A 27,702-nucleotide genomic window follows, 5' to 3' on the forward strand; every position below is an offset into this window, starting at 1 on the left:
GGTCCCTCTTCCACCATCTTCTCCTGCCCCAGAGTTCCAACTGCTGGGATGGCAGATGGGGTATGACTGGGGCTTGGCCTCTCCAGGCAAGGGTCCCAGGCAGTCTGGCCTCTAAAGGAATTCTCCAACCCTACACTCTCTCAAAAGAGGCTGGCATGGAGAAAATCAGAAGTGTCCAATCAAGTCAGGGGACCCACAGGGGCCTTCCCCAAGTCAGCCCCATATTGGGTACTAAACTTGATGCCGAAAACTCGACCTCTGTGCACCAGTGCACCAAATCGAATCTCAGAGACAGAGGTTTGGAAGAAGTAGAAAAGAATAGCTTTACTGCTTTGCCAGCCACAGGGGGACACAGAAAACTCGTGTCCTCAAAAACTGTGTGTCCCAATGCAGGAGGATCTGGTGAGGAGTTTTACAGCAATGGTTTAAGGACACAGTTGCTCCTAAGGATTAGTGTGTGTACAGGGCCTTAACTCCCTTTAATCTGGCCTCAGATGGTCTCTTGATGAGCTTCTCTGGAATGAAGAATGCTAAAATCTTCTATGTTGTGGGGGTTTTAGTTTGGTAAGGAGCCCAAAGATACTCTTATGTACATCCCTTTAAGGCCCTGAGGCTGTCCTTAACAAAGGCCCTCAACTTATCTTTAACTGAGGCCCTGACACTAACTAAGGACTGAGGCTGTCTCTAACTAAGGCCCTGAGTCTGTCTTTAACTAATGGCCTCACTCTTTCCCTAACTAAGGCCCTGACACAGTCCCTGACACGGCCCCTAAGAACATGAGCTGTCCCTCATTAATGCCTTGATGCGGCCCATAACTGATGTACTGAAGATGGCACTAAGGTCCTGACCATGTCACTAATGACCCCAAATGTCTCTTACTAAGGCCCTCAAGTTACCTCTGAGGCCCTAAAGATGTCCATAACTAAGTCCCTGACACTATCTCTAAGACCCTCAAGTTATCTTTAACTGAGGCCATGACAATGTCCCTAACAAAGGACTTGATGCTGTCTCTAACTAAGGCCCTGAGTCTGTCTTTACCTAATGGCCTCACTCTTCCCCTAACTACGCCCTGACGCTGCCCCTAACCAAGGCCCTGACACTCTTCTTAACTAAGGACTTGCCGCTGTCCCTACCTAAAACCCTGACACTGTCTGTAACTAAAGACCTGACTCCTTCCCTAACTAACACCCTAGTTTTGGCCCTAACTAATGCCCTGACACTGATTCTAATTATGGCCATGATGCTGGCTCTAAGGCCCTGAATATATCCCTAAGTAACAGCCTGACTTTTGACTAACTAAGGCTCTCACGTTATCTCTAACTTAGGCCCTGACGCTGTCCCTTATAGTTTAAGCTGTCACTAAATAATGCCCTGATCCTGTCCATAACTAAGGCCCTGAATATGTCCCTAAGTACATCTCTGACGATGTCCCTAACAGCCCGAACTGTCTCTTCAAGTTATCACTGAGGCTCTGACACTGGCTCTTACTAAGGCCTCACCCTGGGACTGTCCCAGGCTGCTGAGCAGTTTTCTCTTGTCTGCATCTCTAGACAGCTGCCTGCCATTGGCCACTCTAAGATTCTACGATGCAGTGGTCCCACGTGGGATGTGCCTGTGTAGGCTCACCTGCGGGAGGAGAGTCATGGCCACTCCGCCCTCCAGGGGACTGCGGCTCAGGGTAGGAATCTCTCAGCCAGTGTCTGGACACAGGGTTCTGTGTCCTTGTTTGTTGTAAATCCCTTGGAGTTACCTCTAACATTTTTTAAATGGATATCGCCCCCTCAGCATATTTATAATATAAATTATTTACCACATTAAAATTCAGGAATGACATTATTAGAATGAGCAGGAGAACACTGGATGCCCCCCCAATGATCTATTACTTGGAGGATTTAAAATTCTAATGAGAAAACACTCACTCTCCTCACCCTCTTGGGCGTCAGCACAAGGCGGGAATCAGCTGCATCCTTTATTTATCCCTCTGATTTTCCAGAACCTTTCCTTCCAGGAGAAATCTCTGGGCTCTGCGGGAGCTGTGAGTGGTGGCCGTCAGGTAAATCTGAGACTGAAAAGCAAGAGGAAGAGAGACAGAGGAGGAGATGAGAATCGGTGACGGGGAGAAGCAGTGGCGTCCACGTTCAATCGCAGGCTGAGAGTCTGGGTTAGTCTCCAGCGAATCTAAGGACCACCAGGGTCTGGCCCCACTGGCCTTGTCACCTGGTGTGGGGACTGGGGACAGCCAAACCCCCATGGCCACTCTCAGAGATACCAGGAAGGTGGGAGGGCACCCCTGAGAGCCAGATTGAAAATGGTCACGCTGTGAAATAATAAGATGCCCTTTCAGAAAAGTGAAGACTGTTCTCTTGGTTCTCAAAGACTTGCAAATACTCTGTGTCCTTCTGGAGGCATGCTGAAGCCTTCAGCCTTTGAGGGCAGTAATGGGAGTGCATCTGGGCTCAAAAGCATCCAGCACTCACTCCCTGAGGGTGCTGAGGATGACCCGTGTCCACCCCTCGGGTGCTGTGGGGCCTGAAATCCCCTGATCACCGAGGACGGGAGGGGCCGCACAGACACTCCCCTGGACCACCGGGGGCTTGGCTGCTGGGCTCCAGTCCTTTATCAGATACATGGTTTGCAAACATCTTGGGCCATTTTGGATGGTGGATTATCTTATTCCTTGCTCCTTTTATACACAACTGTTTTTCATCTTGAGGAAGTCCAATTCATCTATTTTGTCTTCTGTTGCTTGTGCTTTTGGTAGCAAATCTAAGAAATCATGACCAAATTGAAGGTCATGAAGATTTACTATCATGTTTTCTTCTATGAGTTTTATAAATTTGGTTCTTACATCTAGGCCTTTGGTCCATTTTGTGTTGATTTTGTAATCGGGGTGGGGGAGGTAAGGGTCCAACTTTATTCTTCTGCATGTGGGTATCCAGTTGTTCTAGCACCTGTGCTAACTGTTTGGGAGAAAATACCTGCAAATGATGTGACCAAAAAGGGTGTAATTTCTAAAGTATACAAATAGCTGATACAACTCAAAAAAAAAATCAAAAACTGGGCAGAAGGTCTAAATAGACACTTTTCCAAAGAAGACATACAGATGGCCAATAGGCACGTGAAAAGATGCTCCACATCGCTAATTATTAGAGAATGCAAATCAAAACTACAGTGAGTTACCACCTCATAGTGGTCAGAATGGCCATCATTAAAATGTCTACAAATAAATGCTGGAGGGGGTGTGGAGAAAAGGAAACCCTCCTACACTGTTGGTGGGGATGTAAACTGATGCAGCCACTATGGAAAACTGATGCAGCCACTTTGGAGGTTCCTCAAAAAACTAAAAATAGAATTACAATATGAACCAGCAATCCCACTCCTGGGCATATATCCAGACAAAACTATAATTCAAAGAGATACGTGCACCCTAGCGTTCACAGCAGCACTATTCACAATAGCCAAGACATGGAAGCAAGCTGAATGTCCCTCAAAAGATGAATGGCTATAGAAGATGTGGTACATATGTACAATGGAATATTACTCAGCCATAAAACAGAATGAAATAATGCCATTTGCAGCTACATGGATGGACCTAGAGATTATCACACTAAGTGAAGTAAGTCATAGAGAGAACGACAAATACCATATGATATCACTTATATGTGGAATCTAAAATGAGACCCAAATGAACCTATATACAAAACAAAAACAGACTCACAGATTTAAGAAAACAGACTTGTGGTTGCCAAGGGGAAGACAGGGGGGAGGGATGGATTGGGAATTTGGGATTAGTAGAAGCAAACTATTATATATAGGGTGGATAAACAACAAGGTCTTACTGTACAGCACAGGGAACTATATTCAGTACCCTGTAATAAACCATAATGGAAAAGAATATGAAAAACAGTATGTATATATGTATGTGTGTGTGTGTGTGTGTGTGTATATATCTGAATCACTTTGTTGTACAGCAGAAATTAACATGACTTTGTAGGTCAACTATTCTTCAATAAAATAAATTTTTTAAAAATTAGGTTGAGATTATACCATCAATTAATTTGAAGTCACTTTTATAAAGCAGGCCTTATTTCCCTTGTCCTTTCATCCTGGGACAAATGTATAACAGATAGAAACTAACCTGGATTACTCCAGGCTGAACTCATATCACACAGAACTTTAATTGTTGAACAAACCATTAATACCAGTTACACCACGGGATGTCCTGATTCAATATCAAGTTTGTAAACCTTGTATCAAGCCTGCAGAATCCACTAAATTTGGAAATTCAAACTGAAATGAAGCCAACTATCCCATGACTTCTCTAAAACTAGTTATACAACAATCGATTGGAAACCATATGCAATCAAATGAATGTGGACAGAAACAACTCTACCCTTCCTTTGTTTTCGTTTTAGATGAAGACGGTATTTAAGGTGATGTCTTGGGCCATTCCAAGGTGTTACTCAATTCCCTGGGTATCTCCCATGCACACAGGATGTACACGTGTTAGTTAACTTGTTTGTGCAACTACATGAAGGTAGTTAATACCACAAAACTGGATATGTAAAATGAATTAAACGCTAAAGTCATGTTTTGTATTTGTAATGACAATGAAAAAAAAGTGTAGTGCTGATATTTGTTACAAAAACGAACGTTAAAAACATCTTTAGTGAAAAAAGCCATACAGAAAAGGCCACCCAGGGCTTCCCTGGTGGCGCAGTGGTTGAGAGTCCGCCTGCCGATGCAGGGGACACGGGTTCGTGCCCCAGTCCGGGAGGATCCCACATGCCGCGGAGCAGCTGGGCCTGTGAGCCATGGCCGCTGAGCCTGCGCATCCGGAGCCTGTGCGTATCACAAGGGGAAAAAAAAAGAAAGAAAGAAAAGCCCACCCAGATCCCATACTCATCTTGTCTGCTTCAAATCCATCAAGGTTGTCCAAATGAGGGGAAAACTCAGTAATGGTTCCAGAAAAAGAAAACTGGATCAGGATGGAAAAAGACATTTTCATACAGTTGGGAGAGCAGATGAAAGTTAAAGTGGGCCTGTGTATTAAATTATAATGTGGACATCAGGATTTCCTCATTTAGGGATTATGTGCTGGTTCCTTGGGTAAAACACACTGAGCATTTTGTGTGAAGTGGCAAATGTGAGTACTTTTTGCCATTATTGAAACTTTTCTGTACATTTTAAGTTACTGGAAAGTAAATAACTTTTGTAAACAACCATATCAGTACCATGCCAGAAAATCAGATAAGACAGACATCAAACTTAGTTATAGAGGCCAAGACTCACCCAGACCACGTCCAACCGAAGTTGTGATACTTACTTCCCTTGTAGGAGTCCACACGGTATTAACAGGCACCGTGGGAAGAGGATGTTAGTTAGCTACCATGGCGTGGGTCCTGTGGATTACCTGGGGTGCAGTAGAAACAGTGAGATTTTAGTATTACAATTTTTCACATTACTTCAAAAAATATGTTAAAAAATAAATTCAGTAAAGTTGCAAAATATGGAATCAATATACACAAATCAGTTTTATTTCTGCACACTAATAATGAACCACCAGCAAAAAAAATCAAGAAAACAATCCCATTTACAATTCCATCAAAAAGAACAAACTATTTAGGAATAAATTTAACCAAGGACATGAAAGACCTATACTCAGAAAACTATAAAGCATTGATAAGGAAACTGAAGACACAATAGAAAACAATATTCCATGCTCATGCATCAGAAAAATGACTATTATTAAAATGTTTGGGGCTTCCCTGGTGGCGCAGTGGTTGAGAGTCCGCCTGCCGATGCAGGGGACACGGGTTCGTGCCCCGGTACGGGAGGATCCCACGTGCCACGGAGCGGCTGGGCCCGTGAGCCATGGCCGCTGAGCTTGCGTGTCCGGAGCCTGTGCTCTGCAACGGGAGAGGCCACAACAGTGAGAGTCCCGCGTACCACACACAAAAAAAATGTTTGTTCTACCCAAAGCCATCAACAAACAGTGCCAGGAAAACTAGACACCAGTCTCCAAAGAATGACACTGGTCACCCACTGCACATAAAACTAACTAAAGTGCACAATATTCCACACTAAACCCTTTCTCTCCTGAGTGCCCTGAAGAGGCACCCCACCCACCCTGCAGTCAGCTGCACAGGAAGATTTTCCACACTTGCTCATTTTTTCCTCTTGTGGAGTCTCCTCACCGGTGGTTCCTGAGAAAACCCAGCTCCTGTTAGTGTGGGCAATGCCTCATGGTCCAGAAACCTAAGCCCTGACAGGAGACAAAGCTCCTGTCTGCTTGTCACAGAGCAAAGTCTGTGGGCAGGGTGCACCTGTGCCCCCAAGGTCAGACAGGTGGGTTTGGCGCCCCCTGTGGGACGTCAGAGAAGCGCCGGGAGTGCCGCACTCACAAACCCAGAGGCCTCATCCGGGAGGCAGTTCTGCTGTGTATACTAAGTTTGGAAATCCAAACTGAAATGGAGCCAAGTATCTCACTGTATCTTCTCAAAAGAGGGTTAAGGAGCAATTAATCAGAAACCATATGTAATGAAATGAATGTAGACACAAACTTCACAACTTAAACCAATTCACTCAAAATTGCCCATAGACAAATTTAAATTACCAAACTATAAAAATCCTAGAAAAAAAAGAAAATCTACATGACTTTGGGTCTGGTGACCTTACTCAGAAAACCAAAAGACAAACCACAAACTGCAAGAAACTATTTCCAAAACACGTATCCGATAAAGGATCTGTACTCAAATTATGCCAACAACACCATTAAAATTTGGTAAAGATTGAAACACACACCTGACCCAAGAAGATAAACAGGCAGTAAATAAGCATACAAGAATAAGCTCAAGATGCTGGTGGATGCACGTGCAACCAGCTTCAGAAGACAGTTTGGCAGTTTTTTCCAAATCTAAACATTCTCACCTTAGGATCCAAGAAGTGTGCCTCTTGTATTTAGACAACTGCTTTGAAAAACTGTGTTCAAACCAAAACTAGCATCAAGTAATGCACAGCAGCTCTATTATAATGGCTAAAAACTTAAAGATATCAGGATGTCCTTCTGTAGATGAATTCATAAGCAAATTAGGGCACATACATGTCAAGGGGAGCAGAATACATCACCCCAAAATATGCCCATTTGACAAAAGGATTATTTTGGACGGATTAATTTAAGAAACGGGGGCTTCCCTGGTGGCGCAGTGGTTGAGAGTCCGCCTACCGATGCAGGGGACATGGGTTCGTGCCCCCGTCTGGGAAGATCCCACATGCCGCGGAGCGGCTGGGCCCGTGGGCCATGGCCACTGAGCCTGCGCGTCCAGAGCCTGTGCTCTGCGACTGGAGGGGCCACAGCAGTGAGAGGCCCGCGTACCGCATAAAAAAAAAAAAGAAAAGAAACAGACCCAGGAGAATCTTTCAAAACCAAGTAGAAAATGCCCTTTTATGAGGTAAATTTACAATTATTAAGGATATCTCCATTTGTAAGGGTATGTCCCTCTCTGGACCAGGAATTGAATGATGACTAAATATCAGGAAAAGCTTGTTGGGACTTCCCTGCTGGTCCAGTGGTTCAGACTCCATGCTCCCAATGCAGGGGACCAGGGTTCAATCCCTGGTCAGGGAACTAGATCCCGCATGCTGCAAATAAGAGCCTGCATGCCGCAACTAAAGATTCCACAGGCCTCAACTAAGACCCAGCGCAGCTAAGTAAATAGATGTTTGAAAAAAAAAAAGCATGTCAATGAAACAGGCCTGGATATAAATCTGTGTAACAACCATACCCTTGTTTACAGGGCTTTGCCTAATAACCTCCCTTAAGTGGCTGCCTCCATTCCCTAACATCTTTTTTTGTTCTCAGCAGAAGCATTTAAGGTAATGGCTTGGGCCATTTCAGGGAGTGACTCAGTTTTCCTGGGTATCTTTCAAGTATACAGGAGGTATGCATGGTATATATTAAACTTCTGATTGTTTTCTCCAGTTCATCTCCTTTTCATTACAAGGGAGATCTCAATGAAGAACACAGAAGAGTAGAGGGAAAATTATTTTTTCTCTCATATACATGCAATGCAATAGCATTCAGCAATATAAAGGAATGGACCATCAACCCGGGCAAAAAAAAAAAACAATAGATGCATCTAACACTTACATTGCTAAGTGAAAGAATCCAGTCTGAAGAGCTACACAGTGTATGACCTCCTTTATATGACATTCTAGAAAAGGCAAAACTGACACGGTAAACAGTTTACGGAATATGTGGTTGAAACAGTCCATATGATACCTCAGTGGTGAATACCTGTCACTGCATTTGGCTACACCCACAGATCTTTACAACCCAACAAGTAAGTTACAATCTATCCAAACTTAGCTACCTAGGATATGGGAGTGTCAAAGACTGCAATACAGAAGGTAACAAAGAAGCTAACTGATTCAGAAATGTATGAAAAAACTCGCTGTTGGTGGTGGGACAAAATGGGCTGACCTAAGTTAACTTTGGAAATGAGCAGACTCTGTAGGCCAAAGGCAAAATATGCCATACACACACAGCGGACTCTATGTTCTTTCCCAGGAGGGGTAGCAGCTAACAGTACTGAAACTACTATATCAGTAATCGAATGGAACAAGCAGTGAATTTAATAAACGACAAATGGAGGAAGCCACGTTTCTGACCACTGGAGTGGGAAGTCACAGACAAAGAGAGGAGGTTACAGTATTCATGTCATAACAGATCCGGTTGGAGACATCAGTATAAACTCTCTTTAGCCTGCACATAGTTCCACATGGAAACCTTTATGATTCTGTGTATGTGCACAGGCTGGGGTACATGCACAGATTTCTATGTACTGTCAGCCGAGCATATGTAGCTCCCACGTGTAAGTTTTTAACACCATTCTCTAATAAAAGGAACAAGGGCTCTTTGAAGAAGGGGCTGATGCTAGGACTGAGACAGTAAATATATGAAGCAGGATAATCTTAAAATATCAGAAAGTAAAGAAGTACCAAAAATTTTAAAAAACCCACAAAAGAAAAATTATGTAAAATGAAAACAAGAGCAAATGGAAAAAGCTCTCAACAGCCAAAGCAAGAATGAACTAAGCAGTCTAATAATGTAGTGCTGGATCATAACCAGAAGTTTACAATAAATATTCACGTGTCCAAACTGGTATAAATAAATTACACAGTTTTTGGTGAATGGTGTTAAATAGAAATCTCCTATGCAGAAAGCTTCTAAACAATGTATAGAGCCACTCAGCTGTCCATCAGGATGTGAAGCTAACCCCTCTCTCCTCAAGTGTGGCTTCTGCATTTATGACCTCCTCCTACATAAGACACACAGGATGGACATGGGAAAAAATTAACCTCAGTGTGGGAAAACTTGACAAACATTACCTCAGCTAGGTGACCAAAATTAAGAATATAAGTGAGAAGTTCCCTTAAGAGCCTGTCCTCTTGATATATAGTGAAGAGGAAGCACTTCACCTCTGTGGTCTGCTTTTTCAAAGCCAAGTCTAACCACGACAAAACCACCAAGCAAATCCCAGCACCCGGCAGTCTATACAATACCTGAGCAGCCCTCCATGCTGTCAGGGTCATGGAAGCAAGGAGAGTCTGAGCAACTGTCAGAGCCAAGAGGAGACTAAACAGATGATGACCCCATGTCCTATGCGACCCTGGAACAAGGAAAGGTATAACAAAGGGAACGTGAATAGGGACTTCAGTTAATAATAAAGTATCAGTATTTCTTCATTATTTGTGATGATTCTGTAGAAAATTAGACAGGAAAAAGTAAAAGTCAAATATGAGAAAACTACTGTAACAGGAAATCTAGAGGAAATGGGTGATTTCTTTGTAAAAACACATTACCAAAATGAACCCTAAATTAAGGAAAACACAAAAAGACCAATTAATCACTGAGGAACCTCTTCCCCTACTGGTTATCCTATCACTGTTCCAGGCTTTCCCTCTCCTGGGACAGGGAAGGAGCAGGGACAGAGCTGTTTGGCAGCTCCCCTAGTATATGACCCCACCCAGTGTCTTCACCTCCCCCAGCCACGCCTACCCAGTGAGGACACCTGAGGATGGATCAAGGAGTATTGATTTGGATGTGTCAACTAGGACTTTTTTTTATTCCCAGCAACTGGACACACTTACTGAAGTAAAATAAATTAGTATTTATTGTAAGGGTATAAATACATTAATACTTGCAAGTGGCAAGTTGAAGAATGGGTTTGGACCTGGCAGGTCCAGGGGCTCACACTGTCTCAGTGTGACCTTGCTTCTCTCCAAATCTTTGTCCCGCTCAGTGCCTTTGGGGGACCCCATTCACAGGCACAGGCTCTCTCACTGCCCTTGGGCCAACAGCTATTCTAGGCTGACAACCATTCACCATCCATTTTCCGAGAAAGAGTTTCTCCTTTTCCTGGATTCCAAGAAAGCCATGGTTTTAAATGCTTTTGGTCTGGCTTGGGTTACAGTCTCATACTTCACCCATCACCAGAAGATGGAAAATGGGACTGGCTAGATGTGGGCTGTAAACCCATCTTCGAGCTGGGTGGAACATGGGGTCATCCTTCTGGAACTGTTTGGACTGGAAGCAGGTGAGATGTAATTCTCAAAGGAAAACTGAGGCACTTGGGCATGACAACAGATGCTGGCCGGGAGAAAGCAACAGATTCTATGTCAATGACAGCTCACTGCACAGCACAGAATCTGACACAAAGGGAAGAAAGGCGTTCACTTAGGGTCAGGGGCTACAGCTACTTATCCAGTGCTTTTACTGTCCTCCCAAGACTGCAGGAAGTTCTTTCACTTGCTGAAAAGGTAGGATTATTCTTGATGGTAAACTCAAGTCTCCTGCCTTGGGCACCAGGTCCTCACATCTCAGAGGATGGCCCAGAAGAGCCCATGTGCCCTCAGAAGACACACATACCTCATTCCTGCCCCTGAGAGGTGGGAGCCCTGAGTTATGCCGTCTCCCTGGCCATATTAATTGCCCATCCCTGAAAAACAATACTGCTCCTTTGCCCGTTTCTTCTGTCTCCTTTACTAAGGGAAGAAACCAAATGCTAGGGTGGTAAGGAAAGTCTTGTGCAATGAAGTAACGGGAGGCTCGAGAATTATTCCATGCCATGGAACCCATAGTTGGCAGGCTTTCCAGAGGCCACATGGATGCATATGGCTCTCCAAGACAATGGCAGTGGCAGTGTAAACCTCACACTGGGATGTCCAGTTGCTCCCATATCTTTGATTCTTAATGAATATGAATGTCAAAAGTTTCTAACGACTGAAGGGACAAAGGATTGCAGGGCCATGGTCTGCTGTATGGTTGTTGTGTCAGGGACACACTCCAATGTTTAGAGGATTATCACCTCTCTTGGCAAGCTACAAGGCTGTGAGGGGGAGGCCTTTTTCTCAACCACATGGATGTTGGTAGTTGAAACTTCTCAAAGGAATGTCTACACTGCCCAGGTAGCTCTTGAATTGCCCGGCATCATGGTCAGCTCCGTATCTGTGCATGAGGGCCTGACAATGCCCAGGCTGGACTGAGCTAGAGGACCACAGATGCCTGCCTGGATAGTCAGAGGTCGAGGGCTGTCCTGCCTGAGACTTGATCATCTATTCATGCCCACTCAGATGGGACAAAGGATGCCTCCAGTGCCAGGAGGGCCCCACCAGCCCTCAAGAAGGCAGCATCCGGGGGCTGGCAGGTCACTGCACCCAGTTCTGTATAAATCCACACATGTCCACTGAGTGCCCTCCTGTCTGGGCTGTGCTGGAACCTGGGGCTGCCCAGGCAGAGTAGGGCCAGCATCACCCTTCCCAGGTGGGAGGTCAGAAGGAAACCATGTATGACTTCTGACACCCTCCCCAATCCTTGACAGAGGTTGAGCTGGATAAGAAACAGTCCGAGACAAGAACAGACATTTCATTCTTCTCTCAGAGCCCAGGACTGGGGGAAGGGAGGCCAGAAAAACAGTTCTTCACCTCAGCTCCCTGACTCCTGTTTGACCCAGGGCAAGTCCTATCCATTCTGGAGGCTTCAGAGAGAAGGAGAGGGGAGGGCAATGAGGGCCAATTGTGCTTAAACCTAACTCTAACCTTTACCCTAAGAACCCTAACCTCTAACCGTAACCCCCTAACAACCCTAGCCTCAGACTCCTAGACCCTCGCCCCTGACCCCCAAACTCTAATCCCTGACCGTGACCTTTAACCACAACCCTCTACAATGACTCTCCAACAATGACCCATAACCCTAAACCGTGACCCCTGAACCCTCACACTGATTCAACCCCAGGCCTAAAGCCTGGCCTAGTGGGTACCGAGAAAGGATCTATGAACTCTCAAATAAACCAAGGAATTAAATCTTCCCGACCACGAATTTAGCAATGGTTTCTTAGATTTGACAGTAAAGCGTAAGAAATGAAAGAAAAAAATAGATAAATTGGATTTCCTCAAAATTACAAACCTTTGTGCATTAAAAGAGGCTATCCAGAAAGTAAAAAGACAGCCCACAGAATGGAAAACAATATTGGCACATGATATATCTCATAAGACTCTTTATCTAGAATATACCCAGGACTTTTACAACTCATCAACAAAAAGACAAACAATACAATTTTTGAAACGGACAAATGACTTGCATGGACTGTCCTCCAGGCAAGACATACAAATGGTCAACAAGGACACGAAAAGATATCAAACATCAGTGGCGCAGTGGTTGAGAGTCCGCCTGCTGATGCAGGGGACACGGGTTCATGCCCCGGTCCGGGAAGATCCCAAATGCAATGGAGCGGCTGGGCCCGTGAGCCATGGCCGCTGAGCCTGCACGTCCAGAGCCTGTGCTCCGCAACGGGAGAGGCCACAAAAGTGAGAGGCCCGCGTACCGCCAAAAAAAAAAAAAAAAAGAGTAGTAGCCCCCGCTCGCCGCAAGTAGAGAGCCCGCGCACAGCAATGAAGACCCAACACAGCCAAAAAATTAAAAATAAAATAAATTTTATTTAAAAAATGGTTTAAATGGTAAATGTTATGTGTTTTTAATCCCAATGGAAAAAATGAATGAAATAATGATCAATGTTACAATGCGGATAAACAATGAAAACATCCCAAGTGAAAGAAGCCATACAGAAAACCACCCAGATCATGGTCATCTTGTACACTTTCAATCCAGCAAGGTTTTTAAAGTGAGGACAAGCCTCAGTGATGGTTCCAAGAAGAGAAAACTGGATTCGAATAGAAAAATACATTTCCACAACGCTGGGGCAGCTGGTGAAAGTTGAAGCAGGTGTGTGGATAGGATTATAATGTGGAAATCATAATTATTCCTCATTTTGGGGTTATGTGCTGGTTCCCTGGGAGAGTGGCCCTCACACTCTCACAGGGTAAAACAAACTGGAGTATTCTGTGAATGTGGAAAACTTTATACTGCTATTTAAAGTTTTTTATACACTTAAAATTTACTAGAAAATAAAGTACTTATCAAACCAACCATGTCATACCATGCCAGAAATACAGACATCAAACTCTGTTATAGAGGCCAAGCCCTACCCAGACCCAGTTCGCCCACAGTGGGGATGCTAATCACCCTTGTAGGAGTCCACATACTACAAGAGGCACCATGGGAAGATTTTATTCGGAGCCACGATGTCTTGGGTGCTGTGGATGACCTGGATGTAGATGAAACAGTGGGATTTCTGAATTCTAGTTTTCCACATTCAACCACCAAAAAACTGTTACAACTAAAAAATGAATTCAGTAAAGCTGCAGGATACCAAAAAAAAAAAAAAAGAAAAATCAATGCACAAAAATCATTTGTGATTCTATACACTGATAATGAACCATCAGAAAGGGAAATATTTTTTTAATCCCACTTACAATTGCATCCAAAAAGATAACTAGGAGTAAATTTAATCAAGGACGTGAAGGACCTGCACACTGAAAACTGGAAGACACTGATAAAGAAAACTGAACAGACAAAAATAAATGGAAATATACCCCATGTTCATGGGTAAAAAGAATATTGTGAAAATATGCATTCTAAGGTGGGACTTCCCTAGCCATCCAGGGGTTGGGACTCTGCGCTCCCACTGCAGGGGGCGCAGATTCCATCCCTGGTTGGGGAACTAAGATCCCACATCCTGCATGCCACATGGTGTGGCCCCAAATTTTTTTTAATTAAAAAAATATATGCATTCTAGCCAAATTAATGTACACATTCAACGCAATCCCTACCAAAAGTCCAATGACATTTTCCATAGAAACAGAACCAACAATCTTAAGACGTGTGTGGAGCCACAAAGGACCCAGAAGAGCCAAAGCGACCCTGAGGAAGGAGAACGGGCTGGAGGCATCTCGCTCCCTGACTTCACACTTCATTACGAAGCTACAGTCCCAAAGAAGTGTGGGACTGGCACAAAGGCAGGCACGCGGACCAGAGGAACAGAGCAGAGAGCCCAGGAATCAACCTACAGGTATGTGGTCAGTTAATTCACAAGGAAGGAGCCAAGAACATACACCAGGGAAAGGACAGTCCCCTCAATAAATGGTGCTGGGAAAACCAGACGCCACGCGCCAAAGAACAACACTGCGCTCTGTCTACAGCACACACAAAAGGGGCCAAAAACCCAGTTTCCCACATCAAGCCCTTCCTCTCCTGGGTCCTCTGAAGACAGACACCCTCAGCGGTCAGCCACACACAGGAACCTTCTGCCCACTCTTCCTCACCTTCTCCCTCAGCGGCATCACCTCCCGGCAGGTCCTGAGGAGACCAGGCTCCTGTCTGCATGAACTGGACCCCACAGTGTCCCAAAGCTGAAGCCCCAGCGGGTCCTGAGGAGACCCGGCTTCTGTTAGTGTGGACTCGACCCTGGGCTGTCCCGAAGCCCGGCCATCAGCGTGGACTCGGCCCCGCGTGTCCCGGAAGCCAAAGCCCCAGCGGGTCCTGAGGCGGCAGGGCTCCCATCATTTGCGCATGGCGCCAAGTCCGCAGGCAGAACGGGCCTTCCCGCGGAGGGCCAGGGAGGCGGGCTCACGTTCCCTGCCAGCCAATGGGAACGTGCAGACCAAGCCACCTCCCAGTTCAGTGGAGGCCCCGCTCCCTGCAGGCACTTCCGCTGCACCCACTAAACTGTGGAAATGCGAACTGAAATACAGTCAAGTATCCCATGACTTCTCCAAAATAGTTAAGAAACAACTGGAAACTGTATGAAATGAAATGACTAGACACAAACTTTAAAACTTACGCCAAACTCACTCAAATTTATTAACAGACATGTAAAGTGTGAAACTATCAAAATTACAGAGATAAACACAGAAATACATGACCTTGGGTTTAGTCTCTCGATCATGAGCTTTGAGTTTTAACACACAACACAAAAAGCCAATCCACAAAAGAAAAAAGTAATATTATGGACTTTACCAAATTAAAGATTTCTACTCTCAAAGACGTTATTCAGAAAATCAAAAGACAAGACACAAACTGGGAGAAAAAGATTTGCAAAACTTGTATCTGATAAAGGATCTGGACTCAGAATAGACAAAGACCTCTAAAACAACCCCATAAAAAAAAATGGGTGAGGATCTGATCTGGACACCCAGCCAAAAAAGATATACAGATAGTAAAAATCATACAAAAACAAGCTCAACATCATATACCATTAGGGAATTACAAATTAAAATCATGAGATATCACAGCACACCTATTAGCACTGCTAAACTCCAAAAATATGACAATACCAATTGCTAGAGGGTGAGGAACTCTCCCTCATTGCTGGTGGGATGCATGTACAGCCACTTTGTAAGACAATTTGGCAGTTTTTTCCAAAGCTAAATAAGTCTTACCTTGGGATCCAACAATTGTGCTTCCAGTATTTAGGCAACTACTTTGAAAATCTATGTCCAAATGCGAACAAGGATGCAATTAGGCACAGCAGCACTATTCATAATGGCTAAAAACTTGAAGAAATCAGGATATCCTTCAAAAGATGAATGCATACATCCATGTCAAGGCAAGCAGAATATGCCACCCCAAAATATCTCCCTCTGGCACGAGGATTATTTCAGTCTGATTTTTAAAAAAAAAGAAAAAAAGGAATCTCAGAAAACTGAGTAGAGATTGCCCTTTTGTGAAGGACATTTACAATACAGAAATCCCCATTTATAAGAGTATGTCCCGCTTTGCACCAGAAATAGAAGGATAATGAAAGCTCAAGTAACACTTATCAATGGAGATGTCCTGACTTAAATGTGCAAACAATCATACCCTTCTTTACTGTGCTTTGCAGGATAACCTGCCATAACTGGCCTTCCCCCCCGTTCCCCAACATCTTTCTTCTGTTTTTAGCTGAAGATGGTATTTAAGGGGATCATTTCAGGGAGTGACTCAGTTTTCCGTGGTATCCCCCCTGTATTCAGAAGGTATACATGTCATTAAATTTGTTTTTCTCCTGGTAATCTTTTATTACAGGGGCAGGGGGGGTCTCAACCAAGAACCTAGAAAAATAGAGGGAAAATTGTTTTTCCTCCCATACACGTGCAGTGGAATACTACTCAGCAGAAAGGAATGCACCATCAACCTATGGAAAGACATGGATAAATCCTCAGTATATACTGCCAAGTGAAAGAATCCAGTCTGAGGAGGCTGCACACAGTATGACCCCATTTACGACATTCTGGGAAAGGCGAAGCCACATAGATGATAAGCAGATCATGGGGTGGGGGGGTTGAAGTATACCATGTGATACTCTAGGATGGATACCTGTCACTATGCATTTGTCTAAGCCCATAGATGTGTGTAGCCCAAGGGGTCAATCATAATCTATTCAAATTTAGTTATTTAGAATGTAGGCGTGTTGCAGGATGGAATACATAATGTGACAGAGTCTAAATGTATTAGAAATATATGGAAACAACTCACTGTAGGGGATGGGGTAAAAGGTGCTGACCTAAGTCACCTTTGGAAATGAATGGAATCTGTAGACTGAAGGCAAAATGGACCGTATACAAACAGTGGGCTTTATTCTACGAAGTTCTTTCCAGGGTGTAGTAGCCAACAATTCTGAAACCTCTGCACATGTAACCTGGAAAGGAGCAATGCACAGATAAATGGCAGATGGTGGGAGCCAGGCTCCTTGCTGTGGGCGTGGGAAGTTACAGATAAGCAAGGGGAGAGCCTCTGCCCTCGTAATCCTGGATCTGGGCTTCCTGGGAGGATGCTCACTGGCCGGGGGAAACACACAGATCTTCATGCTGGGAAGACCCTGCAGACACAGGAACTTCACACCCCATCTTTCCACCCATATCTGCTGGAAACACCCAGTCTTTTGTAATCAGTCACTTGCAGCTTTTAAGACATTCTCATCCCTAAGCAGATAAAGGAGCATGAGGGTCTTGCTTACCCCTAAGCTGTCCCAGAATCCAGGCCCTGGCGGTGGAGCCAGGTTGGGGGTTCCTGGGCCTCTGAATCCAGGCCCTGGGGGTGGAGCCAGGTTGGGGGTTCCTGGGCCTCTGACCAGCAGGTGAGAGGAGGGAGGAAGACCGGTCCTGAGGACAGAGGTTCCCTCAAGTCTGTGAGCCCAGGAGCCCCGATGGGGTTCATTCCCAGTGCGGACATGGGCGAGGCCTGCAGTGGTTCTCTGTTCCCCCTGGGCCCTTTGATGAAGCCATGGCAGCACTGGGCCCAGACGACTCCTGGCGGTGTCTCAAACTCTGACACAACGGCTTTACAAACGAACAAGAGAATGAAGGTCAGCCCCTGACGGCCACTCCTTTCTGGCTCTGAGTTGCTTCCACCAGGACCGCAGTCACCTGCACAGTCTGCTGTGACCTACCTGTCCCCACTGGCCTTTTCTCTCCCTCCCTGTCATGATTCCAGTGACATTTCCAGCCCGGACCCCTCTCCCAGGCCAGACACCTCTGTCCAGCCGCTGCATCCCCGTCTCCCTTGGGGGCTAACAGGCCCCTCAGAGGACTGGGATGCTGCAGTTCCCCACACCCAGGAGCAGCCCCACCTTCCCAGGTTGCTTAGCCCAGGCACCGGGTGTAACCGAGCAGGACCCTACGGGGCCTTCCTAGGACAGACCCTTCCCCCACATCCTCTGCTGTAGCTCCTCTCTGAAGTACCTGGATAACAGTGTTTGATGCACACTTCCTGAGTTGTTTTACAGATGCTAAAACCACCACCAAGTGGAAGAAATTAACTACTTGATGATCATGAACAGGGAGCCCCAGAGATTCTGTTTATAATTTATAATGTTAACCGCCTGTTACCTCATCTTCAACTAGAGAACTGTGCACCAGCTGATCACATACCCTGCGACCCCCCTCCCTCACCTGGCCTTTAAAATTTCCTTGCTGAAATCACTCAGGGACTTTGGGGTTTTAGAGCACAAGCCACCTGGCCTCCTTGTATTGGCACTTTTACAATTAAAGCTGCACTTTCCTTCACCACACCCGGTGTCAGTAGACTGGCTTTACTGCACTCGGGCAAGCGGACCCAAGTTTGGTTAGGTAACACTGGGGTCTCCCAGGCTCCCACCCTCCTTGTGCCCCAGTGACTGTCATCTGCTCCTCCAGAGTCTTGTAGCAAAAATAGAAATGAAGTTTTCCCTCCCCTGAGAACAAGGAAAATAAAGGGAACAGTGAACAGGCTAGAGAAGAAACATAACCTGGCCTGAAAGAGTTCATCACTCCTTGTTTTACTTTGTCACTCATTTGTAGTCACTAGATTTGTACTTTACAAGACTAACCTCACTCCATGACACTATGTAATTTACCTTCGGCACCCATCACCCCTGACTCTGTGTGAGTTACATCCCCTGCCTCTCACTCCCTAACCTTATCATGTCCAGCACTTACATTCTACACGCCCCTCCTAACAAATCACCCCCTATAGCTTTTGCATTTCAGAAACGAGGTCACCGCCGATAAACCAGAGGCAAACGGACGCAATTACCAGACTGCTGGACCCCAATTACCAGGCGGCCTGATGCCAACTGTGACTGTTTTGAAATAATGCAAAGGAAAGGAGGAATGCAAGACGTTCACTACTTTTATCCTTATCCTATACCCCGACTGCGAGAGCCCCACATATAAAATCTTCCCTGATTCTCAAGGAGCGGGCGGGTGCCCAGTTCTTGAGTCGCTAGCCGGCTGTGTCTTCCCTGCTGCCTGACAGAAAAATAAAGCCATCTCTCTCTTCCTCCAAAATCCCTGTCTCTGTATTTCTGTTTGGCCTCGGTGCACAGGGAAGCCGAGATTTCGACAACAGTCCGTGGCCAGTTCCCACACTAATTCCCCTCTACGCCCACAGCCCTGGCCCAAGCCCGATCTGGTGCCTGGTTCCTCCATCAGGCCTGACAAATCTCCCTGCCCCATGGTGCGTCTCACATCCCACCCCAACCTGGTCTTTCTGAAGCATAAACGAGACTGACTCTCTCCCGCCTGTAATCCCCCAAATGTTTCCCCACTTTTGCTAGGGTATCTGCCGGGAGAGACACCTGCCAAGGCCCTGAGAGTCCCCGGCATCCCCACTAGGCTGCTGGCTCCTCAGCTCCCTGACAATGGGCACCTCAGCAGGCCGGGAGACACGGCAGGAAACCCCAGAACTGCTCATCTCAGGACGGGGCCGGCACTGCCACGGCCTCATCAAAGAGAGCAGAGAAGGCTTCCCCGGCTGGGACACAAACTCTGCACGAGTGGCCTCTCCTTGAGCCATTACATCACCTCGTGTGACTTGAGGGAAGGAAGGACTGAAGCACACCTGGTTCCTAAGGAGGATGGTATAGGCTCAGTCACGTCTCTCCAAATTCACATGCTGAATCCCTAACCCCCAGGACCCCAGGATGTGGCTGTATTTGGAGATGGGATTTTTAAAGAGGTGATCAAGGTAAAAATGAGGTCACTAGGGTGGATCCTAATCCAATAGGATTGATGTCCTACAAGAAGAGATTAGGACACAGATAGGCACAGGGGGAGACCATGTGTGGACCTGGGGAAAAGATGGCTGTCTAAGCACCAAGGAGAGAGGCCTCAGGAGAAGCCAGCATGCACACACCTTGATCTCAGCATCCAGGACTGGGAGATAGGTCTGTTACCCAAGCTGCCCTGTCTGTGCTACTTGTTACGGTGGTCCTGAGCAGACTCACGCAGGGTAACTCAGGGTTCAGACTGGACAGAGCCCACTCTCCATCCCCCTGTACGTGAGTTACAGGAGCCCCAGGAACTGAGGAGGGGGTCCCTGAGGAGAGGCACAAGATAGAAGCTTTTCGGCATAACACGACTGCATTCATGTGAAACGTGCCTGAAGTCCAATCCCACGAGACGGTTTTGTCCTGTATGTACATCGGCACCTTCAGTCTGAACTGCAGATCTTTGGCTTCACCAGCTCCACTGAGAGCATTAGCTTCCCTGCTGTGGACCGTCTCCTATAGGATTTCCAGAACCACAAAGCATCGAAGCTTCACAGGACCCAGTGTCTGTGCGCTACCAGGTGTGTCCAGGTGACCCTCACAGGAGAGCCGTGCAGCTGCCCGTGAGAAACCATTTCCCTTTTTCCTGTTCACAGCTACCCTGCACCTCCCAGCCTTCCCAGCTGGGGCGTAGTGCCTCGTGTTACCAAGGAGAAGGGGTGGAGGTGGTGAGGGCCTTGGCCAGCCTGCATCCTAGGACGGAGGGCATGATGCCCACCTGGTCACCCCACCCTGCTTGTTGGAGCCCTCACCTGGAAGCAGGAAGGAGAAACCAGGGGGACAGAGCCTGGGCCCCCACACCCACCTGCCCTGGACTCTCGCAAGAAGGGGACAGAGACATCTTGAGCTCCAGCCCAGTTTTGGGAGACACTTTGTTTCAGCAACAAACATTTGCCTTAAAAGCCAAGGTGCTTTACAAACCCCTCCCCAGCTGTCACAGAAAGTCAAGCTTCATCTCATCACACTTTTCTCAAACCCCAGCTCATGCTGACACCACCTCTCGGGTGATGGTTCTTCAGAGCAGCCCCTTTAAAAGATCCCTGGAGTTCAGCTCTCCCAGCCCTGCCTTCAGTTTAAGGGAGAAATTTCCTTGACAAACCTGCTCAGTTTCCTTGACAACCAAGCTTCGCAATCTCCCAAACTCTTCTCCTTCAAACATTCCTATTCTAGGCTTGATGAGCCTAAAGAGACAGTGCTGTCATCATGTGCCAGAGAGTGACTCCTCCAAGCCCGTAGTTATTGGTTACATGATGCTATTGATGATGAAATCCCAGGAGAGCCAGCTTTGCAATATAACCATTTCTGGACTCGGCACTTTCCACGGACAGAGTGGAGTGGCTGTTTCCACGTGCCCCGTGGTGCAAGAGTTCACCTAATGCAGCCAGGACTTCATCCTTTCCAGGTGATTCCAGGGTCCTCACTCTGCCCAGACCCCACCCACATAGCTGCTGTCTGTGCCAGTCCATACGGGACCTTGGTAATCTCCTAAAATGAGGGTTATTTTATACACAGGCAATGGGTTGAATGCTGGCCCCAAAAGATGTGTCCCTTCAGAACACGTGAACAGGACCATATCTGGGAAAAGGGTCTTCGTATATATAGTTAAGGATCTCGAGGTGAGGTCATCTTGGGTTAGGGTGACCCTCAATCCAATTGAGAGAGTCCTTATGAGAGACAAAACAGGAGAGACTCAGACACAGAGGAGAAGCCACGTGAAGACAGAGGCAGAGACGGGAGGGATGGAGCCGCAAGCCTGGGGACGCCTGGAGACCCCAGAAGCTGGAAAAGGCAGGAAGAACCCTATCCTGGAGCCTTTGGAGAGACTTCCGTCCTGCAACACCTTAATCTTAGATGTCTGGTCTCCAGGACTGGGGGAGGATGAATTCCTGTTGTTTTAAACCACCCACCTTGTGGTCATTTGTTACAGAAGCCACAGAACGGTCACACAGACCCTGCTCTGTAGGATCCCAGAAGTGCGGGTCTCACTAAAAGCAGATTAGGGGCTGGATTACAGAACCCTTAGAGTCAGCACTGAGCCTCAGAAGTCCTAAAGCAGTGGCTGGACACCAGAATGTTGAGGGGTCAATTCGGAAGCCCATCCCCAAGGGTACTGACTGCACATGGCCTCCCCAGGTTTTTACACCTGTACCTGTTGGGGATAAGTATTTCCACCCTAATTCAGGACTTCTGATGTCACCGTTCACATTGCTAATTAAGAACCCACTAGTTACACAGATGAAAACCCTATCAGGACACCTGCTCCAGTGGTAAAGAATTCTGAAGTTGGTCAGAGGTGGGGAATCGTCTCCCATGCAGCCAGCAGCCCCCCCGCAAGGAGCGTCCTCATTGCAAAGCTGGGGGACGGTGCCGAGGCGTCTGTGAGTAAACGTGAGCTGAGCCCCAGGCCAGCTGCTGCTGAACTGTTCCCACCCTTCCCAAGTAAAACACCTGAATGTGTGCAAGGACTTGAAAGCCTACAGGAAGGGGCTTGGAGTCACCCCAGCCACAGCACGCAGGCCAAGTTGGTGCCTGCAGGCCAGCCGAGATGGTCCTGGCCCCGGGCGCTCTTCTGGAAGCTTTCCATTTCCCTGCCTGAGACACCCCTCCTGTCCCAGCCCCCACTGCTTTTTTCCTTCCTCACCTCTGCCCGGGGAGAAATTCCAGCGGCAGGTATGGTGACACATCCTCTTCTTTAGCAGGTGGCAGCCTGGCAACTCCTGCAGAAAGTCCAGCAGAGCCCCACTCACACCGGGCCACCCACAGAGCCGCGGCCCCTCACTCCCACCCACCAGCCCAGCCCCGACACTGCTGACGGGGCAGAGAATATGGCGTCAGGCCCAGCTGCAGGAGCTCTTGCTGCCTGGAGCGCTGTTTATATTGACCTCAACCCAGGCACACCTGGGGAGGGCTGGCCGGCCGGGTCAGGCTGCCCAGGTCAGCCAATCCTCACCCCTCAGGGGCTCATAGCTGCAGAAAGTGGGCCTTGCTGCACCGGCCAGGTCCAAGGAACAGGTGTGGGGTCCTGAGGGTCAGGATAGACAAGGGGCTGCAGCTCTGGCTTGTTTTCTAATCATTTTATCTGGCCCGTGGGTGGGAGACAACTTCAAGAAGTGCAAACCCAGCTTTGCACGCCAAGCCCTTCCGGCTCCCTACCCAGGAGGGAGGGTGTAGGGAAACCCTGTAGGACCTCTGAGGCCCTAAGAACACTGGACTGATGTTGAGTTCAATTTGAAACAGTGAGGGACCAGAGCAGACACTTCATTCATCTTCTATCAGGGCTCAGGGCTGGAGGAGCAGAAAACAACGGCCGAGCTCAGCCTTGACGCTAACCCGACACGGATCTTCACCCTAAACTCTGATCCTGACCCTAAGCCCTGAGCTAACCTTAGCCCTAACCCGTACCCTAAACCTGTACCTTACCCTAACCCATACTCTACCCGTATCCTACCTGTACCCTAATTCTAGCCCACGTCCTAACACCCACTCTAACGCAGGACCCTAACACCCTGAGACCAAAACCATAAACCTTAAGGAATAAACAAAACCACAACCATAACCAAAACCATAAACCATAAAATGTATTCATTAACCATACGCATAAATAAGTCATAACTGTGAACATAACCGTAAGACGTAAACCATAACGGCAACCATAAACCATACAGAGCCCCAGCCCTAACGCTAACCCTCCACACCACTTACACCAAGCCAAATCTAACCAAAGTATACAAATACATCATAAAAAAGAATACCCCAGTATACCTTATAAAGATGAATATAAAAATCCATCACAAAATAATAGCAACAGGAAACGAAAAGAACATTAAATGGATAATGCCATAAGCAAGTATCCCTACACCAGAAATTTCAGGTTGTTCAACATATTAAAATTAAGCAATGTAATAAACCACAATAAAAGTGTGAAGTAAAACACACGATCATATCAATTAATGCAGAAAAAACTACAATAAAAAACCAGTGTTATTTCATGATACAAACACTCAAGAAAGCAGGAATAAAAGGAAATTTGTTCAATATGGAAAAGAGTAGTACAAAAAGCCACAGCAAACATCATGCTCAATGTTAAAGACAAAGATTTACTCCTGAAATCAGGAACGAGGCCAGGAAGCTGGTCTTCATCGTTGTTACTCAATAGGACGCCGGAAGTCCTACCCAGAATCTTGAGGAAAGAAATAGGAGGCATCCATGTGTGAATGGAAAAATTCAAACTGTGTCTCTTCACAGAACACAGATCACATCATTTTATATATAAAACTACCTATAATGAACAAAAAATTATTTGACCTAGTCAACTAATGCAGCAAAGCTATAGAGCAAAATATCAATTCACAAAAATCTATCTTATATGTATACACTAGCAATAAATAACCTGAAAAAGCATTTATGATAACAATTTCACTGTAAATAATGTCAACGTCAATATTTAGGAATATATTTAGTGAAGATACAAGACTTGTTTTATGTGTGTAAATTTGTATGTTTGAAATTACTGGAAAGTAAATTACTTTTCAAAACATCACGTATGTCAATAGCACGCCAGAAAAGCAGAGAAAACATCAAGCTTCCATAGAGCAGCCGAGCCCTACTCAGATCCAGTTCACCCGAAGTCCACGTGTCATTTAGAGGCACTGGGGGAAGGTTATATTAGGGGCCACTGTCCTCCGTGTTGTGGACGACCTGGATACGGTAGAAACAGTGGGATTTTGGAAGTCCAATTTTCCACTTCATTCCACAAAAAAACTATTAGAACTAATAAATGAATTCAGTAAAGTTGCAAAATCAATACACAGAAATCAGTTGCATTTCTAAACACTAATAATGAACCATCAGAAAAAGAAAGAAGGCAACCCTATTTACAACTGCACCATAAAGAACAAAATACCTGGGAATAAAGTTAACCAAGGAAGTGAAAGACCTGCACACTGCAAACTTTAAGACATCGATGGAGAAATTGAAAAAGACACACCAAGAAATGGAAAGATTACCCTGTTCTCATGGAACGAAGAATGAACACTGTTAGAGTATGCCTTCTACCCAGAGCGGTGCACACAGTGAGCGCAGGCCCTCCCGAAAGGCCATGGCATTTTCCACAGAAACAGAGCAAATCCTCCCAAGACGCGCGTGGAGCCACAACGGACCCCGAAGAGCCAAGGCGACCCGGAGGAAGGAGAACGGGCCGCAGGCATCTCCCTCCCTGACTTCACACTTCATCACGAGCTACAGTCCCCAAAACAGTGCGGAACTGGCTCAAAACAGGCGCACAGCCCAGAGGGACGGGACGGAGAGCCCAGAACCCACCCCGCACGGTGGGGGGGGGGGGGGGCGTTAAGTTACGACAACGGGGCCAAGGACACACCGAGCGGAAGGGCAGCCCCGCGGTAAACGGTGCGGGGAAGACGGCACACCCCGTAACGCACGCGGCTCCACCGCGCACCAGCCTGACCAAACACCCAGCTCTGCACACCAAGCCCTGCCGGCCCGCATGAAGACGGACCCCCGCAGCCGTCCGTCGCCCCCAGGAAGCTTCTCCCCACTTTTCCTCACTGTCTCCTCACCTTTTCCGCCGGCGTCGCCTGCGTCCTCAGGAAACCCAGCTCCCGTCAGCGTGGACGCAGCCCCACGTTGTCCTGAAGCCGAAACCCCAGCGAGTCCTGAGGAGACCGAGCTCCTGTCAGCACAGACGCTGAGCCCAGCGTCCCAGCCGCAGCCCCGGCAGTGCCTGAGGACACACAACTCCCCTCAGCTGCGCTCAGAGCCGAGTCCGCGGGGAACGCGCATGCGCTGTGGGGGTCAGAGAGGCGGGCTCAGCGCCACCCTGTGGTCGGTGCGGGAAGTGGTCGGTTACTGGAGACAGCGCCCCCTGCTGGCGGAACTTCTGAATCTGTTAAACCGTGGAAATTCAAACTGAAATGGAGACAAATATCCCCAAAGTTTTCGGAAAACAGGGAACAATTAACTGAGAAAGGAGAAGAGGCTGGAGGCGTCTCCCTACTTGACTTCACACACTGTTGAAAAGCTACCGTCGCTGAAACAGCGTGGAATTGGAACAAAAGCAGGCGCAGGGACCAGAGGAACCGGACAGAGGGCCCAGAATTCAACACGCACGGCTGGGGTCGGTTAATTTATGACAAAGGGGCCAAGGACACGCCGAGGGGAAAGACAGTCCCCACCTCAAAATTATGGAAGCAAACGTAGAAGACAATTGACAATGAGTTTGAGTTTGGTCATGTAGATCATGAGCTTTGGAGTTTTAACACACGACACAAAAAGGCAATCTACAAAGAAAAACAAGGAATACTGTGGACTTTATAAAATTGAAGATATCTACTCCATGAAAGACCTTATTCAGAAAATCAAAAGACAAGTTACAAACTGGGAGAAAAATATTTGCAAACACACATCTGATGAAGAATTTGTCTCAAAACATACGAAGAATGCTAACACAAACAACCCCATGAAAAATAGGGAAAGATCTGACTGGACACCTGGCCAAAGAAGATACACAGACAGTACACAGAACTATGCCCAGGACTAGGGGACAGAAAAACAATGGTCCAGCTCAACTTTCTGAGCCATTTGTGACCGTGGACTACCCCTGTCCTTCCTGGAGGCCTCAGAGAGATGGAGAAGGAGGAAGGGGAAGAGGGCCAGTTATGCTTAAACCTAACTCTAACCCTTGACCATTCTCACCACTTTCATTCAACATGGTCTAAGAAGTCCTAGCCATAGTAATCAGATTTTAAAAAGAAATAAAAGGAATCTCATGGCAGAGGAAAAAGTAAAACTGTCACTCTTTGTAGATGACATGATACTCTATACAGAAGATCTTGAAGATGACACCCAAAACCAGATAGAACTCATCAGAAAGTTCAGTAAAGTTGCAGGATACAAAATTAATCTACAGAAATTGGTTGCATTTCTGTGCACTCACAACAAACTGTCAGAATGAGAAATTAAGGAAACAACCCCATGAGCAATGACATTAACAAAGATAAAATACCTAGGAATACACCTAACCCAGGAGGTAAAAGACCTATACTCAGAAAACTGGAAGACATTGATGAAAGAAAGGAAGATGACACGAACAAATGGAAATATATACCATGCTCATGGATTAAAAGAATCCATATTGTTAAAATGATTCCACACCCCAAGGCAACCTAGAGATTGGATGCCATTTCTATCAAAATACCAATGGAATTTTTTTGGAGAACTAGAACAAAGAATTCTAAAATGTGTATAGAAACACAAAAGAACATGTATAGTCAATACAAACTTAAGAAAGAAGCACAAACCTGGACATATCACGCTCCCTGATTTCAAACTATTTCAAACTAGAATCATTAAGACAGTATGGTATTGGCACAGAGGAAATATGCATAGAGCCATGGAATAGAATTGAGAGCCCAGAAACAAACCCACACTTATACAATTTATCTATGACAAAGGAGGTGAGAATATACAATGGGGAAAATACAGCCTCTTCGATAAATAGTGTTGAGAAAACTGGACAGCTACATGCACGAGAATGAAACTGGAATCTTTTCTTATACCATCTACAAAATAACCTCAAAATGAATCAAATACTTCAATGTAAGACCTGAAGCCATAAAACTCCTAGAAGAAAACATAGGCAGTACACTCTTTGACATCAGTCTTAGCAATACTTTTTGGATCTGCCTCCTCAAGCAAAATAAACCAGTGGGACTCCATCCAA

The 27,702-nt window shown here is 46.4% G+C and overlaps 1 long non-coding RNA gene across 3 annotated transcripts; it reads right to left on the reverse strand.

Moving 5' to 3' along the window:
- Positions 1-1,704: 1,704 nt before the first annotated feature.
- Positions 1,705-25,745, reverse strand: LOC115842737 (uncharacterized). Of its 3 annotated transcripts, XR_009560381.1 has the most exons (5): positions 25,541-25,745; positions 22,606-22,681; positions 9,565-9,671; positions 5,327-5,909; positions 1,705-2,065 (listed from the first exon to the last, which is right to left on the reverse strand). It is a non-coding gene; the product is annotated as an uncharacterized lncRNA (long non-coding RNA). The 3 variants fall into 3 exon arrangements; XR_009560382.1 differs by lacking the exon at positions 22,606-22,681 and having other exon boundaries at positions 1,706-2,065; XR_009560383.1 differs by lacking the exons at positions 9,565-9,671; positions 22,606-22,681 and having other exon boundaries at positions 1,706-2,065.
- Between the last annotated feature and the right edge of the window lie 1,957 nt (positions 25,746-27,702).

This window comes from Globicephala melas, chromosome 20 (genome assembly GCF_963455315.2).
Source record: "Globicephala melas chromosome 20, mGloMel1.2, whole genome shotgun sequence".
Lineage (NCBI taxonomy): Eukaryota > Metazoa > Chordata > Mammalia > Artiodactyla > Delphinidae > Globicephala > Globicephala melas.